Source organism: Protopterus annectens, chromosome 1.part2 (assembly GCF_019279795.1).
Source record: "Protopterus annectens isolate FY-2018-M chromosome 1.part2, PAN1.0, whole genome shotgun sequence".
NCBI classification, from domain to species: domain Eukaryota; kingdom Metazoa; phylum Chordata; order Ceratodontiformes; family Protopteridae; genus Protopterus; species Protopterus annectens.
The window spans coordinates 865764446-865784078 of record NC_056727.1 but is presented as its reverse complement, the minus strand read 5'-3'; positions in this window follow the sequence as shown (position 1 = coordinate 865784078).

Sequence of the window (19633 nt, the reverse complement as noted above, 5' to 3'; positions counted from 1 at the left end):
CTTAAACATGCCGTGACACCCCCCCTTTTGATGTTAACTATCTGTTATGCCTACACCAACACAGTTCTAGCTCTACCATGATTAGTACCTGCGGACACAGTGGCCCATTTTGCTATTCAATAACCCTGCCTCATTTACATACACCTAATTGCGTATACTCTGGATAGTGCACCACAGCAGAGCCTGTCTCCTTAGCAACCACTGTAACCTGCCATTGTATGACTCTGCATGCTGTGCACTATAATGCAATACTTTTGCATATGTGTAACTTTCATATTTAACAGTTTTTTTTTTTTGCAAAATGGCATGTTTACCCGTCGCTGTGCTCCACTTAAACGTAAAATATTTATTAAAAAAATAATTTTTCATAATTTGCATTGCTTATTTAACTCACCGGCCATAGTTTTGGCCAATTGCATGCCTAGTGTGCACTATACAGCCTTTTGCTGGGCTTTTACAGCCCCTGTTTAAAATGTATACTCTGGTACATGGTTTGTAACTGTGTACATTTCTTATACTGCCATGACACCTACACAGGTGCCTTTCTGCTTGCTGAATCACAAATTCACCTCATTTGCATGGTTTTCACCAGCTTATGAGGTAATTTGCATTTCACGGACACTGCCATGTGCGCACAGTGTCCACACGCTCATGCATGCCCCTAGCCCTGTTTCCTGATCACTAGGCAGCCATATTCTGTGTTCAGGCTGCAACATTATTTCTACACAGAGAATCGCTCCATGTAGGCTTTATTGAATTACTCCCTATGTCTTTTTTTGTAATCACAATTTGATGAAATGCTATCTCCATATAGTGGAACTCAAATAATCATAAGCCATCCCCCACAAAACACTGCAAAAGGTACAGCAGATAAAGCAATGAGGATGAATGGTCTAGAGTGTCTGCAGACTAGATCACACTAACAGAAAACAAAGAAAAGATATGAATAGTAAACAGAAAATTTCATTTTAATCCCAATTTTATGCAGCATGTGTGTGGCAGTCAAGAAAACAAACATCCAAATAAGGCTCTGTGACTCAAATAATATAAAAGTCAAATTTTAGTCAACGTGTTGTCATATGCCATCACTTTAAGCCAGACAAAATTAGCTACACTTATTATTGTATAAAAGATAGAGCAAGTAAGCTATGGAATAAAAAGTACATACACCATCACTAAATCAGGACATCCCCAGTACCTGCCTCCCTCCCCTTATCTCTACAGAACAGGTTATCACTTCCCTCTCAAAGGCAAAAAATACAGCCTCCATGGGACCCGATAACATCCCAGGCTGCATCCTACATGAACTCAGGCATGAACTTACAGCACCATTAGGCACCCTATTCAACCAAAGCCTGAGTACTGGCTTTGTCCCAGCCGAGTGGAGGACAGCCACTGTCATACCTTTACAGATAGGTGGAGCATCCATGAATCAGGGAAATTATAGACCCATCAGCCTAACTAGCCTGATCTGCAAGGTTATGGAATACATTATCATGGACCTCATTAACAGGCAACCTCCAAACACTCGACCCCACACAGTTTGGCTTTGTCAAGGGGAGGTCATGTCTGTTAAATCTGGTCGACTTCTTTGAGGCAGTCACTAAAGTCATGGATGAAAGGAAGATGGTGCACACCATCTAACTTGACCTGGCCAAAGCCTTTGAAACTATTCCCTACTTGGGCATAATAGATAAACTCTCTCAACTAGGCATCAATCCAAATGTTATCAGATTGTGAGCAAACTGGCTCACTAATAGAACGCACCTAATCAAAACAAGGGAAGCCACCTCAAGACCTGTAATGAGTGGCGTACCCCAGGGATTGGTCTTGGGGCCTCTGTTATTTGGGATATACTTCTCTGAGGTGCAGGCCAAAACCAGTGGGCTATGGCTGACCAAGTTTGCAGATGACTGAAAACTGAGTGTGGTCATCAATTTCCCAAGTGATGTGGACGTCCTCCAAGAGGGTCTCACTGAAACAAATGATTGGTGCCAGAAACATGGCCTTAAGCTGAATGCCAAAAAAATGCATTATCATCCTCTTTGGGGAGAGTGATGTCCCTACATATTATCACATTAATAATAACATCCTAAGCAAGCAATCAGTCATGAGGTATTTGGGCACCCAGGTTGATAGCAGCCCTACTTTTGACCACCATGTTGCTTCCATTGTATGGAAAGCTTTCATGGCCCACCTCATAAGTAAGGATATCCCATACAGGGACAAGGAGGTCATAACAATCTTGTATTCTTCCCTTATAAGGCCAATGATTGAGTACATCTCCGCCTTCGGCACATACTGCACAAAGCACATGCAGCAGCTGGAGAGACCACAGAGGTTCCTCCCCAGAAGAATCCAGCACCTCAAACATCTACCCTACACAGATAGGCTAAAATCCCTCACCCTCTACTCAGTTTCATAGAGACTCATCAGAGGTGACCTCTGTCTGGCATACAAAGCAATCTCATACCCCACCTTGATGGGACTGCTGCATATCTGCAAGCAAAGCTCCACTCTAATAACCCACACATGCGACCTCAGCCTGGTCTTTGACATCAATAGGACTTGATGACAGGACAGATTTGTGTCCCAGAGACTCCCCCCATCTGTGGAATCTCTCTCCTCATCAAGCAGAGTACCTCATTATCCCTTTTCAAGAGCAACCCAGATAACTGGATGGGAAAACAGAAAATACACCCCTGGGATTCCACCTGTGTCCCTGCTGGACAAGGGCTTTGAGTGCTGACTTGTCTAAACATTGGCTAAACTCTTGGCTAGGCTTATAAGGGCCTCACCGTCAATATCCTAGTAACTTCCTATGATTGTATGACTTAAGTGTGGGTTGCAGTGCAGTCAGATACATAGTAATATAGCATCCTAGTAAACATTTCATCAAGGATAACACCACGTTAAATGCAGTTAACAATGAAGTAGGCAAGTAATCCATAAGAATGAAGTGTAAATCTGTTGTAAACATATAGATAAACTCATTTAACAATAATCAAGAAAGCAATGCAACATCCATCTTCAGCTGTCATGCCTGACCTTAGGGTAGTCGCAAGGGAAAGGCATTCATTAGGCAAAAGTTATAGAGAACTACCTCTCAACTGTAGAGATTTTTGCAAAATGTCCAGATTTTTGCCTCATGTTTTTGGTCAGATTTTTATAAAATTGGGGTTTTCCGGCAAATTAGTGGCAAATCATTAAAGACTGAAGTTAAAAAATAATAACAGGCATTTGAGTTTCAGATTTCATACTATTCAGAAAATTCATGATAATGTAAAATCTGTTATTCTATCAACTTTCTAAGTTTGTAACAGCAATATTTAAACATTGTCCCTATTTTTTGGCCTTTGTCCCACTTTTATTTATGGCTTTGTCCAGATTTCTTGCTCTAAGAGCTTGACAGGTATGCTACAGACCATCTGATTAACATGAGTCTCCCTGCTAGACAAGGGTCTAGGGAAGTAAATACTGTGGGAAGAAATAGCCAGGGAATTGTTGTGGCTAGGCTTGTATAGGCCCCAGGGCCGATAGCCTAGTACCAACCTATGAACATATGATATTTACTAGAACATACTACAGAGCTTTGTTTGGGGCTGATCCTTAATAAAGACCTACAGTAGGTCTGGAAATGAAACTTACCTGTTTTGCTGATGACACAAATATAATGTAGCTGGCCCCTTTACGAAATGTCCAGAAATGATTAAAAGAGACTTGACCAGACTAGATAAAATTTCTAAAAATAATTGAAAAGGATTTGGCCAGACTACATGAAAGTGATGAGGCGTAGAATTTAAATTAATTTCAGAATGATTGAAAATATGCACATTTAGGGAGCAGTAATCTGCACGAGGAATACACAGCTGGAGGGGAGCTGTAGCAGCAGCAAAGGCAGAAAGGGTACTGTGGATGCTCATATCAGGTGATCTAAAGGTGACAAAGAGGTAAATATGAGAGATGGAATGCCTATATTTGTAAGAAGATATATCACTTTTAGAAAACAAGGTTGTTAGTGTAGAGAATTAAGACTGTGAGCTGTGGTACAGGGTTTGATTCCCCTCAGCTCTCATTTACCTAACGTGTGGACTTGAACAAGTCACATAACCAGACAATTACTCCTGGGTTTTTCCCTGTAAAGTGACTGTTATCAGGTATGCATTATTATTTTATTATTGTTATTATAATTATTATTGTATTATTATTATTATTATTATTACTATTATTATTAGCAAATGTTGGTATCATTGTGTATAAACACCATATTAAAGACTCTTCCACTCTAATTCCATATAACTAAACATAGAAAGGAAAGAGTCCAGCAAAGTAAAGTAATAAAAATTCTGCATATCTATAGGATTTAGGATTTTTGCTTGGAAGTGTTTACATAAGTATTTTTTTATAATCTAAGCAGACTCCAATTTTTCCTCAGGTAGATTGCAAAAATTTGAGGTGTGATGAGGAAGAAATAGGTAAGTGGGAACATATTTTTGGGGAGTGGAATTAGTAGGCAGACTTTAAAAATGTCCTTCAGACTCGTCTGTCAGAAATACTGGGTGAGCAAATTGGTGTAACTAAGGAAATCCTTTTTTTTTTTCATTGTTGTACAGAATCAGAATTGCCCAGACATATTAAGGCCTTCCTTAGTTTAATTCTGGTGGCTACGAAAAAAGCAGTTACTAGAAAATGGAAATCAAAGTCTAAACCAACCATACTTGAAATATTGTTAACAGAGATAAAAGAAATGGAAGTGGGATCTTTAGAAAAGGGTAGAGGCAAAATATATAATAAAAATGGGAATTGTGCAAACAATACTTGCAGAATAATCTTTTGAAGGAGGAATGAGGTTTAAGGGAAGGCAGGAATTGAATGAGCTATGTAATGTTTGATTGACAGTGACTATATATTAGATCATATGTGATGTATAATGTTTGCAACTGAAAATATGTCCATATGGTTTGTTTTCATTTATATAAATCTGATTGCCTGTGTCATAAGTGAAAATTCAATAAGATTGTTTCTTGTTTAAGAAAAAATAAAATACAAATTCTGCATGACTTTCACCAAGAAAGATTGCAAAAGCTTATTATGAATAGTGCTGAAGTATGGACGTGTGTGTATGTGTGTCTGCATCTGTGTGTACACGTGTGCATGTGTGTTTGTGTGTGTGTGTGGGTGGATGTGTGGGTGTGTGTGTGTGTGTGGGTGTGAGTGTGGGTGTTTATGAGGTTTAATGGCCAAGATTAAATAGCCAGTCAGTCTTCTGTCAAACAGATCCAATTATTTTAAGAGTATCTGTGGTAGTTCTTAAGTAAATTCTGTTTGTTAACATTCTGTGGAACATGTCAATCTAACATACCATGCTTTTTTGTAATGGATAACAGACCTGTGCACCATAATACAGCCTATGTAAAATAACTGATTCATATAATGGGAGCAGCATCCACTTATTCATAATCTAGGCCATTAAACCTGTTAAACCCCACTACATGTGGGAAATACAGGTTTCTGTTTTGATCTTAGCATTTGAGACCACAAAGGATTTTAAATGTTCTGCTGTATTCTTGTACTGTTTTGGATTTCTGCATTTAGAACTAGTTTAGAAAGCTATTGTCTGATTAGAGAAGGGAGTGCTGCTAGTGTTCTGTGCAACATCTGCTACTAGTTTGGGAAGGGGGTGCTGCTGCTAATATTCTTTGCAACATGTGCTACTAGTCTGGGAAGGGGTGCTGCTATTGTTTTGTGCCACATGTGCTACTAGTTTTGGACAGAGTTGCTGCTAGTGTTCTGTGAAACATGTGCTACTAGTTTGGGAAATGGGTACTGCTAGTGTTCTGTGCAACATGTGCTACTAGTTTCAAGGGTATTTGTGTTTTCTGATTGGTTTGTCTATGTGGGTTTGATGTTTAAATTCATTGTGTCTGCAGACATTGCCACTCAACTCTGGTGGGCTGTGGCTATATAAGGATGCCTGAGAATATCTAATTGGACTTGACCTCAAAACCAAACCCCACTACATCTGGAAAGTGCTGCACATTTTGCACCGAGGTTGTGCACTCTTGAAAACTGTTTATGACTGTTCCAAGAGTTCACAGCATCTAATTCTGTTAAAAAAATGTATGAAGTGGTGTCACCTCTGAGGCTTACTTATTATGTACTGAACTAAGAGTATAACAGGATCCAACTGGGCATGCCCACACACTCCTGTGGACAGCTGAACAAAGGTGAAGACAGCAGTAGTCATAACAGCACAGTCATTTGCACCTAGCAACATTTACAGAGAGCAATATCCCTCGGGGATTTAAATCCCTCTTGCAGTACTCGTATTGTTTGTTGGCCCTTCCACTGCTTTGTCAGCTGTGGGCATTGTGTGTGTAAGTCTAATCCTTGTTATGATATATAAACTTGTGATAAAACTATGGTTCTGGTATCTGAACCATTTTGTAGTCACTGTCTTCAAGGAATCATTACTTATTGTAGCTGGCTTTAATGTATTCCACACTTGTTATTTGCTAGCTGCTGTAGGCCTGAGTCCAGTCACAGCTGTATTCTATAGATTGTTTCACCACTTTACTAAACCATTGTGATGGTACACAAGCCAGATAATTTGCATTAAAATGATGTTGTGGTACCCAAATCACTGGTACTAAGCTGTTGTTGTGACACTGAGCCAGTTTGGTAGTTGCTGCTTCACATCCCTTTGTTCTAGTATAAAGACCTTTACTACAAATTCCCTTCATTTCCACTCATTAGTACTCCCTATTTCACCAGGCACTGCATACCATGAAGTTATAGCCCATCCGTTACCAGTCTGATATTAATAGAAAAATTAAGGCAATACAACTTTAGACTGTGCCCAGCATGCTGACATTTCTTACTCCCACCTCACATAACCATGCCTGCCATGTCCTAAACAAACAAATAAGCCTTCTTATACTGAGGTTTTTAAAACGTCCCTGCCTAAATCACAAAGGACTGCTGGACCAATGCTTGTTATGCAGGACACTCAGCATCATATTAACAGGAAATGATATATACAGACACCACATAAATTACAGCTATGAAAATGGGTCACTCAACTGGCAGATCAAAGCACTTAAGGCAGTGAGGCCAAGACAGTATATATGATATTGTCTCAGTCATTTTATTTATTTTATTTTTATTTTACATTTGTTAACTGGGATAGTCCGAATGGACACAGGTCCATTTTCAGCAGAGGCCCGGGGAGAAAAGCTCCACATGTGGATAGTTACATAAGAGTTAAACACTAGTAGTTTTATACAGTCATAGATACCAGTACAGAATTATAGGATTACATGCATACTTGGAATGCATACATACTTAAACTTAACATTGTAGTTTTCTTGTTCAAACTTAGATATTTTTAGTGGTACAAGGCTGGAAAAGGTAGCATGCCATTCAGAAGTACAATACATATGAGAAGAAGACTAAGTTCATGGGTTCATAGATTAGTACTAGGCTAACTGCCCTTATGAGCCATTTTAAGACTAGCCAATTATCCCTTGTGAGACTCAAACCCTGCACCTTGTGCTTGTAAGGCAAACACCTTAACCATTAGGCCACCCTCCCAACCCATCTTTGCAACACTGACTATTTTACAGATAGCCAGGTAGTGAAGAGAGGGGTAAGCTGTTTAATCAGAGATGGTACATGGTCACAGCCACTGACCTTTTAGGAATTTTTTGAGAGATGTTTTAAATTGGTTAATAGTCTGGTTTGCTGTAAGTTCATCAGGGAGCCAATTCCAGATTGTTCCAACAGAGTTGTAAAACAATGAGTCACCTGCTGAGTTTTTAGATTTAACAGTTTGTGTCACTATTTTGTCAGAAGACCGGAGAGTTTTTAGGTTACTGTAAGGGGTAATTATATTTTTGAGTATGGGTGTGCTTTCAGGCTGATGGAGGACTTTGTGGGCTATTATTAATTGATTATACTGGATTTGAGAGGGAAACTCTAGCCAGCCTAGAAATCGTAGGTTAATACAGTAGTGGGTTCTATATGCTGAGCCTGTGGCAAATCTGGCTATGGTGTTGTAGCAGCTATTGAGTTTATTGAGGCCAGATTTACTCAGGTTTGTATAGATTGGGGAGACATAAAGAAGGGTTGAAAGTAAATGTGTTCAGGCGATCACTGTCCTAGCAGTTGGGGTTAGAAATGACATAATTCTATATAGAGATCCTAGCTTTTTGTTGACTGTTTCAATGATTTTGTCGATGTGAGCGTCAAACTTAAGATTATTGTCAACAATTACACCTAATAGTTTTGTATTACTTTCTGGGGAAATTATTGTGCCATTATTAGATGTTATAGTAAATGATGGGAGTGTAGCTTTCCGGGTGGGGGTGAAGAGTAGCAGTTTTGTTTTATTTGGATTCAGTAGAAGACACCTGTCAGTGAGCCAGTTTTCTACTACATTGAAAGTATTTCAGGTAAAGGTCTGCAGGTCTAATGGGGAGGTGGCAGAACAGATTAGGGTAGAGTCATCTGCATATTGAATGTAGGTTACTTTGGGGATGACTGTATGAAGATCATTAATGAAGATGGAAAATAGGAGAGGTTCTAGTATAGACCCTTGAGGAACTCCAAGGGTGACTGGCAGTAGGGAGGAAAGGCTATCCTTCCATAGCACAGCTTGTTGTCTGCCACTTAGGTAGGACTGAAACCAGCATATTACTAGGCTGTCTATGGCAAGAGGTTTTAGTGTTTGAATGAGTAGCTGGAGGTTTACCATATCAAATGCCTTAGATATGTCAAGAAAGACAGCAGAGGAGGGCGTATTATTACGGATTTGATTTATTGTCTGAGAGAAGGATAGAAGGGCTGTGGTGGTATATGGTGGGGTCTAAATCCATGCTGGGAGGGAGATAGGAGATTGTGCAAATTGGGGTAATGAAGGAGTTGCTTGTGGATAAATTTTTCCATAATTTTAGCCAGAGGGGACAGAATGGCGATGTGACGGTAATTTGATAGATCAGTGGAGTTACCCCCTTTATGGAGAGGAATTACATAGGAAATTTTCCAGATGGAAGGGATATATGCTTCAGAGATGGTTCTGTTAATTAATATTGAGATGGGATACGCTATTGCATTTGCAGCCTTTTGAAGATATTCAGCCGGGACTAGGTCTGCTGAAAGGGTGGTGGGTTTCAGTTTCTTGATTAGGGATTGGATAAATGCTGTTGGTACAGGTTGAAAGTTAAAGAATGGGTGGGTATTGGATATGGGGTTAATAGGGTCTAGGTTGTTGGGGCCTAGATGGTTGGCAAGGGATTATATAGTTTCCGTAAAGAAGGTGTTGAAGGTGTTGACAATATTTTCTGGAGGTTTTTGAAGGATAGGCGCAGGGGTAGGGGTAGTGCTAGTACCTGGATGGAGAAGATTGTTTATGCTGGACCAAAATTTTTGTGGTCAATTTTGATGTTTATGTTGCAGGTTACAGTACTAGTATTTTTTATCTAACATTATAGACTTCTTAGTATCATTTCTTAGCTGTTTATATACTAGTTGATCCTTAGGGTTTTTATTGGTTTTCCAAGACAACCAGGCTTTATTTCTATTCATGATCTTTTGTCTAGTTTCTTTGGACAGCCACGGTGCTACTTTTTTCTTTGTTCTGATGGTCCAGGTGGGTGCATGATTGTTAAGGATTGTAAGAAATGTGGAGTTAAAGTGTGATACTGCCTCGTCTAGTGGGAGTAGTTTTAGTCTATTCCAGTTACATGTTTGAAGTTCTAATTGGAATTTGGTTTGATTGAAGCTCTTATTGTTCCTGATAGTTCTGAAGCTAGGTATTTGAGGGGTATCATGTTTTGTCTGAGTATATATGTTAGGAGGTGATCACTTATTGCCTCAGATTGGGTGCCTGCCTTATACATTTGGGGAGTGTTATTAATGAGAATCCAATCTAGTATGCTTTCTTTGTTATTGGGCTTACTAGTTCTGGTGGTGGAGGTTATGACTTGAGAGAAACCATATAGAGTTATGTGGGTAGTAGGGAAGTCTGAGGAGCAGGTGTTCCATTCTATATTAAAGTCACCTAAAACAATAGTTTCTTGTGGGGAGTTTATGGACAGCCACTGTAGAATATCTTCAAGGATATTGGTGTTGTTTCCAGGTGGGATATAAAAGAGGCCAATGTTTATAGATTTATGCTGGTTAATTTGTAGTTTAATTTATTTATTTATTTATGTATATTTGTTGACCGGGAGTGTCAGACTAGACATAGGTCCATTTTCAGTGGAGGCCCGGGGAGAAAAGCTCCACAGTTAAAATAAACAGACAGTAGTTACATTGGATTACATAGCGATTAACAATTTACATAGCAATTACTTACAACATATTTACAGATGAAGAACATAGTACATCAGTAGACGACTAGAATCTTTATCTGTGAAGTACATAACAGACATTAACAAATGTTACAAGAAGAAGTTCCTGCTGTATAATAAGTACTGGCTTATGAGCATCTGAGCTTGCTATAATCAAGGTAGTTAGTGGAGTGGAAAGAAAGGTAGTGGTTGGATGGGGTGGGTGATATTAGAGTGGGAGTTGCAAGGGCATAGCAAGCATGTTTTTAGGTGCGCCTTTAGTAAAGTTTTGAAGTGGGTGCATGATGGTATGGAGGTAATTGTGGGTGGGAGGGAGTTCCATAATTTGGCTATGGTGCAAGAGAATAGTGCTTCACCAGCAGAGTTATTGGCTTTAGTGATCTGCAAGTGACTTTTGTTGTTGGATCTTAGTGGTCTGGTGGTGCGATAGGGCTGGAGTAGATTCTGGATGGATGGGACATTTAGTGGATGGTTTTCTAGTTTGTGGGCGAATGAGAGTTGATACCATTGAAGGAGGAGAGGGAGTTCAAGCCAGCCCAGTTCAGCAAGTTAGAGACAGTGGTGACTACGGTAGGATGTTTTGTAAAGAGTATTTCAGCTTTATCAGCTTGAGGAACTTGTGGAGAGTTGGAAATAGTTACATTAATTGAAGAATTATATAAGAAAGCTACCCGCCTCCCTTCTTTGAGGTGTGGTCCAGTCGTATTATATTGTAACCTGGAGGAGTAACTTCATTGTCAGTAATGGATGGCTTAAGCCAGGTTTCTGTAAGATATAGTATATCTGGGGAGTGTACTGCTAAGAGGGCATGCAGGTAGTGGATTTTATTATTTAGGCTTCTGATGTTTAGGTGGCAGATGAGGAGAGAGGTAGAGGAGATGTTTAAGTTTTGCAGGCTAGAGGAGATATATTATATTGGGTTGCATGCTTCAAAAGGGTTTGGTCCTGGGTTGGAGTGGATGTCCCCATCCATTGTGAGGTTAATTTGAGAATATATTATTAGTTTTTGAAGTTTGAATAATAGTTTGTTGTAGTGTTTAGTTATAGGGTTAACATAACTGACTCGAATGAGCTGTTGAGTTATTGTAATATGGGAGTTGGAAGGGAGGGGGAGTAGTGACTGATTAAAGTTATGTGAAAGAGTATGAGTATCGGTCTGTGATCTGGGGTGATGGGAGACTGGAAGGGAGAGATGTTCATAAGCTGTGATAAAATACATTATTATCAGCATGCGTAAAAGGTAGCAGGAGGGCTTTGAATTAAAAGATGGTGTTGAGGCTTACAGTTGTTTAAGAATGGGTGTGGGAGGGTAGTAGATGAGAGTAGAGTAGAGGAACAGGGAGGGTGTTGTGGTTAGGGTGCATCTAACAATTGCTGATTGGTTCTATAATTAAGGGAGTGGCAGTTGTGGCTATAAATTTAGCACATCTTGGGGTGGGAGGAATTTCAGGGCAGGGTGGGGCACTGAGCAAGCACGAGCGGAGCGGGGCCAATGCAAAGAAAACAGCTAGCAGTGGGAAACTATCAACACATTAAGTACAATGAGGCTTTTTTTATTTGTTTGTTTTAAATACTTTCTTACCCTTGTTTTTGCCTTCAGTATACAATTTTTACGTAGTATACTGTTAGTAATCACTTTTTGCAGCCTTTTTTCACATTAAGCTTTCTTCTGCCAATTGTCTGCTATTTTTGTACAGAGCCGAAGAGTTGATAGGAATCATAGCTGATTCCATGGTCAGAAACACCATTCATCAGGCTGAGCAAATACCATGTGACTCATCTGCCTCTCAAGTGCCAGGATCTGCAGTACCACTAAGGCCCCTCAAGTCCCTTCACCCTAAATACATATATGACAAGGTCATTGCATATGTGGGAGTGAATGGCTTAAGACATAACCTCCTTGGATCATATGAAGAAGCACATGATGGAGCTCTCAGAATATGCATCTAAAGTGAGTGTGACACTAGTACTGAGCAGTATCCTACCATAATGAAGCTACAGAACAAAAACAGATAACTGACTTCAATTATTGGTGCCATTCTAAGATGATCCTATATATACAGAGAGAGATGCATCAGAATGGGAGGAAATGAGCAACAACCTTAGCTGTTTTCCTGGGGATGGTCTGTACTTCTCTCATCATGGCGTCTACGTTGAACAGGATATTTCCCTCTCCCATTGTGCCTTTTTACGCAAGGTCATTCTCCTCAAATTATCTACATAGCCAATCAAATAAAAACTATACAAAGGTAGCACTGAATACTAGAAGTCTAAACAAAAAATTACCCTTCTTACTGATATTTCTGCCACTTAAAAACATAGATGTCTTTGCAGTTTGTGAAATGTGGTTTCAGGACAGTGATTGCACCACACAGTGCATGGTTGAATTCCTACCACTTTTTTAGATCCAACATGGAAAATGGGGGCATGTCTGCATTGCTAAGAATCCATCTCACCTGCAGACTTGTAAGCCGTAACAGTGACCTTGAACTCCTGTGTATGCTTTTTCACAGTAAATATTAACTCAGACCATACCACAGCCAACTACTGTACCCCTTCCATGTCACATGCAGCCCATGAGGCATATCTAAACAAACTAACATAAATTCTTATCATGTCGAACACTATTCAATTGGGAAGCTGCAACTGTCCCTCCATTAACTGAGAATCCTACACCACCTCAAATATATGGTATATGCATACATATTTCTGGAATTATTGACCAAACAGATCGACTCCCAAGTTGGGGTTCAAAATAATGAATCTAGTTCTTCCCAGTTTAGCCACCCTATGCTCAACATCTACAGTTATCATGTCACTGATCAAATCTGGCCACCACCAAATAATACTCACTACAAGGGTAAAACCTGACTTACCACAAAACTCTTCTGTTTTTAGAGACTACTCTAAGGCATACCTAGTAAAGCTAATTGATGACTTAATGAATTTGAAGTGCCCACTTCACCTTGATAACCCCTTACGGCATGCAACCATATTTATGGATAATTTCTATGTCCAGCTCAAAACATGCATCAAGGCATCTGTACCCATAAAACATAAAAACAATGCCAAATTCTGGAATAAACTCCTGTCATGCAACCTTAGTATAAACAGACAACACAATTACTCATAGCCTATAAAACCAAACTTAATATTCCATCATCTAGACATGATCAGAAAAGATCAACAAAGACCTCAGAAATTAAACCACTTCCTCCAAAAGTAGATATTGAACACAAAGCCTTCTTTAACTATATCAGAAATCATAGGGGCAATGCACAGCATGTGGGTCTGGCTTCTTTAACTTGCATACCAGTTAATAATAAGCAGTATTAGAAAGGTTAAGGAGTAATTAAAAAATGACACGAAGATTGTTAATTTAGGATGTCCAGCAGTGGAGAAATGAATCGTTTGCCACTTCTTATTCATACTGATGCCCATATTTCCATAAACAAAAGACCTGTGAGCTGTTGTGTTGGATAGTGTGAAGTGTCATGATGGATACAGGAGAATTCATTTTTAATGTCCACTTACGTCACACTGTACTAGAGATACTGCTTTTTGTCTGTTTGTAGTTATGCAAATAAGCAGTATTTCAATATGTACTTAATACTTCAAAACCAAGTGAGTTATAAACTATTGCATGACAATAGTCATAGGTTTCATATCATTGCATGACATTATATGAAACCTTAGATGTTGTTGAAGAAAGTCATGATTGCTTTTTGTACTGTAAGTTGCATAACTTGAGAGATATTCAGTGTTGTTTATACTGACAATTATACAATCAGGCATGTTTTCATATTTCTGTAAATATCTCAGTAAACATGGACTCAGAGAGGAATTTTCTGATGTCATGTGACAGCATATGCCTGGCTAACAAAAGTGTTCTAACAGTATATACTTAGGTTGCGCAGTTTCCATGACATGACAATTTGTGAAAGTTTAGCAAAATATAATTCTGGATATCTGCATTATAATATAGTATTTATGGAAATACTATGAATGCACTGTAAGGGTTTGCTGTTAGTGCAGCTTTAATAGCTTTTATTGTTCACAAAATGTTTATATTTGTTTAGCTAATATTTTTTAAGTTGATTTTTGTGGAAATGCTCTGGAAGCCCAAGATGTATGTATAGACTACTAGAGGTGTGATATTTCACACCATAAAGGGTATAGGCAGTCTACGAGCCCTGAACCCAAGCCAATTTGGGATTATTAAAGGCAAATCCTGTCTCTTGAACCTGTTGGGCTTCCCTGAGAAAGGCACAGATGCATTAGACTCAGGCATATGAGATCATACTGCCTACATGGGCCTATCTGGCCAAGGTAGTTGATATCATCCGATATCCTTGCATTATTGATAAGCTAAACAAACTAAATGAAAACTCCTATTTTACCCAGCAAACTGGCTAAATGACAGAACTGCAGTCTATTAGGCTGAAGACATCCTCTCTTCAAAATGAGTAGTTACCAACAATGCTCCCCCATGGATTGGTCCTAAGGCTACTTTTCTTTGGTACCTACTCCTCTGATGTCAGCAATGACATCAAGGGCCTATGACTGACCAAGTTTGCAGATCAATGAAGATTTGGAGCTATCATTAATATCTCATTTGACTTCCAGATTATTCAGGAAGGATTAACCCACACCAATAAGTTGGGTCTAGATCATAGCCTTAAGCTAAATGCCAAGATATGTAGAATTAGCAAAACTGGGCACCCATGCACCTAATAGATAAGTGGCACCCCTTTGAAAGTTGACGGAAACATTAAAGGATCTGGGCTCTTTCAGTGACAAAGAGATTTATTGTAATTGCCATGTATCTGCTGGGCTCTTTCAGTGACAAAGAGATTTATTTTAATTGCCATGTATCTGCTGGGCTCTTTCAGTGACAAAGAGATTTATTTTAATTGCCATGTATCTGCTGTTGTTAAATACTTTTACATTGCCAAATTAATCCTCAATGGTATCTCCTCCAGACATAAGTTATCATCCTTCTTCACATCACCCTCATGAGGCCTACAATAGAATAGAACAGCCTTTTGGTATTTATTTGTCTCAGCATATGAACCAGCTTGACAGATCACAGCATTTCCTCACTAAGATAGTCAACTGTATGTCTTCCTTGAGATACACAGACCCCTTAAAGCTCTCTCTCTCTTTTCTGTTTCCTAGACTCTTGATAGGTAACCTAGGTCTAGCATACAGAGCCTCAAAAGATCCAGTCCTCTTCAACCATCTGTACATCTGCAAAACTAATAGCACCCTACAGATGAGAGGTGGACTCTGCCTATCCTACATAGCCTCCAAAGATCCAGTACTGTGAAACCTACACATCTGCAAAACTAATAACACCCTAAGATCTGCTCAAGAGATCTTAGCTTCCACTGAAACATAAATAGGATCTGTTGGTGAGACAGGTCTATAGTCCACAGAATCCTTATTATATATTCGGAGGCACTAGGCACCAATCTGAGAAAGAAACAGTGCCCTCCAAAGCAGACAAGAAAGCAACCTGCACCTCCAAACACAAGCCAGAAAACACCTCAGCAGTGCGCCTCACGACACCCCCTAAGGCAAAACACCATACCCAACATGCTAGTAATAGGAGACTCTATAGTAAGGCACACAGATGTTCCACTCACCAGGCTGAACAAGGAGAAAGTTACTGTCAGCTTCCTGTCGGGTGCTAGGATCAGCCACATAACACAGGCACTTAGGTCACTCCAGAACAAGTACAAGTATGACGCTGTCATTGTACATGTTGGTGTGAATGATCTAAGACGTACCTCCCTGGACTACATGAAAAGAGACATTGAGGAGCTCTCTGATCATGTAGCCCAAACTGATATGACCCTGACCTTGAGTAGCATACTACCTTCACCTAGAATGATACCACAATACAAAGACAAAATGATCAATTTCAACAATTGGCTAAGCTTCTGGTGTCATTCTAAGGGGATCCAGTGTCTGTCTGTCTGGGATGACATGACAGACAAGCCTCGCTGTTTCGCCAGAGATGGTTTGCACCTGTCACCCCTAGGCTTTTGAATACTGGCCAAGGCTCTTGCTTTCCCCATAGTGCCTTTTTTAGGCAAGGCTCAAAGGACAAACCAACCACCATAACCAGCACAGGTAACCAAAAACTAAGGGTAATGCTATTCAACGCCAGAAGTCTCAACCTCAAAATGCACGCACTCGAGGCACTCCTCAGTATGATGAAAATCGGTGTCTGTGCAGTGACCGAAACCTGGTTCAAGGCTCCAGAGAGCACCCCAGCACTACAAGGTTACAATTCATATCATACCTTCCGGCCTCAGTTACCGGATCGCAGTACAAAGGTCTGAGGTGTATCCATATTCCGACATAACTTTTTCAAACCGGTTTCGGCAAATAGCCTTCCTCAGTGAAGCTAAAGGATGAGTGCCAATGAGTGTAACTACGCTATTTATAGCGTTTAATACACCATGAAACAGCCAATCAAATTTTGATTATTGGTTCTAATAGTGGTTTAAATAAAACCTTTACTTAGATCCACACTTATCTTATAACAAAAGATGAAAATGACAACAGATATATTATTGTTGACAATTGTCAGTAATCAATGAAACAGTGATATAAATGTATATATATATATATATATATATATATATATATATATATATATATATATATATTTTTTTTTTTTTGTTTGTGTGCAACTCAATGATCTAATAAGAAATAGCTAGGGTGGAATGGGAATAGTTGTATTGAATATACCAAAATATTAATTACTATATAATATAGTAAATATAGAACATATATAATATCCTAAAGATGAAAAAAGGTAATAAACCCTTATTGTAAATACAATAATATACAATAATATATAAAAAACATAAATATATATGATAGATGAACATACTGATAATCATCTCTAAGCTAGTGGTATTGTGTATAAATAGAACAACAACACCTATAAGAATTATACTTTATAAATGGTCATTAAGACCAGGGGCAAACAAAGCTCCGAGATGTATTATCCAGTATTTTTCTTTAAATGTGAGTGTATTTTCCCACCCCTGTTGATGACTTCTGTCTCCCCCTATTCGATCTATGATGGTGAACATAAAATGCGCTGTAGGATGTTTAAGTGTATGTTGATATAGGGCATTGGTAATTTTCTTATTCTTAATATTGCTTCTATGTTCGCCAATCCTAATCCTAAGTGAGCGTGATGTTTTGCCCACATAGAAAGATGAACACTGACATGTAGCAAGGTAAATAACCCAGCTGCTAGAACAGTTCCCAAAAATTCTTAAATCATAAACTTTGCTGGTATTAGCACTACTAAACTGTTTAATTTTATTAACTTGACTACAGGACATGCAATGTCCACATGGAAAAGTACCCACCAATTCCTTTCCGGTCATGGCCAGTTGTTTATATTTTGCTCCCCCACTATCATGATGTTTATAATGTGAAAAATTAGAGCCTAATATTTTGCCCCTTCTGTAAGAAAATTGACAACGATGGCCCAGTTGTTGCCTGAGATAATCATTAGCAAGCAGAATATTCCAATTCCTGTCCAGAATACTTCTTATAATCTGGTGATTTCTGCCATACGTAGTTACAAATCTCAAGACACTATCACCTTTGTTTCTTTTATGATTCTTATATTCCAATAATTGTGTTCTAGATTGATTGTCCGAGTAAGTTTTAGCTGATAAAATGTCGAATGCACGATATCCCTTGTCCAAAAATCTTTTGGTTAAATCCAAACTGGCATCATCATAATCTTACAAAGAAGAACTGATACGTTTGACCCGAAGAAACTGAGATTTTGGAATATTGCGGACAGTGTGGCGGGGGTGCATGCTGGTAGCATGTAACAATGTGTTGTATTCTGGATATTTTCTATGTATCTTAGTACCCAGTGTATTATCAGGTTTTCTATAGACATTGACATCCAGAAATTCAGTCGATGTTAGATTGCAATTGACAATGAATTCAATGCCCCAAACATTACTGTTGAGGTAATCAACGAATTCTTGAAGATATTCCATATCCGCCCGCCACACCATCCAGCAATCATCCAGGTATCTTCGCCAGATATCCATTTCAATGAAATAAATATTGTGTGATGTATCATATATCGAGCATTCTTCTAGGTAGGCCATAAACAGGTCCGATAAATAGGAGCAAAGGATGCTCCCATGGCCGTGCCTTGTAGTTGCCAGTAGCATTCTCCTTGGAAGTAGAATATGTTTTTATTTAGAACATGCTCGGACATACAGATAAGTAGAGTATTGAAACCTGGTGGATATAGATTGGTCCTATCAAGCCAAAACTGGAGTGCTTGTAATCCTGCCCAGTGAGGAATACTTGTATTTAGAGATTTAACATCCAGTGTACAAAGTAACCAATCTGGTTCAATTTGTGTCTCTTCTATAATCTGTAAAAATTGGGTTGTCTTTGATTCTTGCTCTGACATGAACCAGGAGTGGTTGTAAATATTCAGTAAGAAAAACTGATAGTGGTTCGGTAAGTGAACCATGACCGGAAACAATGGGTCTTCCTGGTGGGGAGGTCAAGGATTTATGTATTTTGGGTAGTAAGTATAATACTTGTTTGCTAGGGTCCTTGACCATCAAATGTTTCGCTGTATTAACTGATATGATTCCTTCATCAACCGCATTTTGTAAAAATGTATCGATCTCTTGTTTGAATGTAAAAGTAAGATCAATGCCCATGTACATATAACATTTTGAATCCGACAATTGTCGGAGTCCCTCTTGTATATAGTAATCCACATCCAGGATAACTACAGCCCCATCCTTATCAGCCTGAAGAATAGCTATCTTATTACTATTTTTCAATTCCATAAGGGCCTTCCTTTCGGTCTCCTGAATGTTATCCTGTAATATATCAAAGCTGTATGGTGGAAAATGTAGTTCCCTGAGTACAGCCTGTTGAAAGGCAGCTACATGGGTATTCGCAGGAGGTTGGAATGTTGATTTAAGGAATCGGAATTCAGTAGGTCTTTGAGAGTAACTGTTATCATTATTGGAAAAAAATATTTTAAGATTAAGACAGCGGCAAAATTCCAAAACATCAGTAACAGTTTGGTATTGATCACAAAAGAAACCTGGTACAAATCCCAAGTCTTTATTTAAGATTTGTTCTTGTTCTGAAGTTAGTACAGTTTTGGAAAGATTGAGAACATTGTTAAACCCAGTATGACAAAGTAACAAAGGAAAGGAAAATTAAAAAATTCAATAGGGACGTCACTGATTATG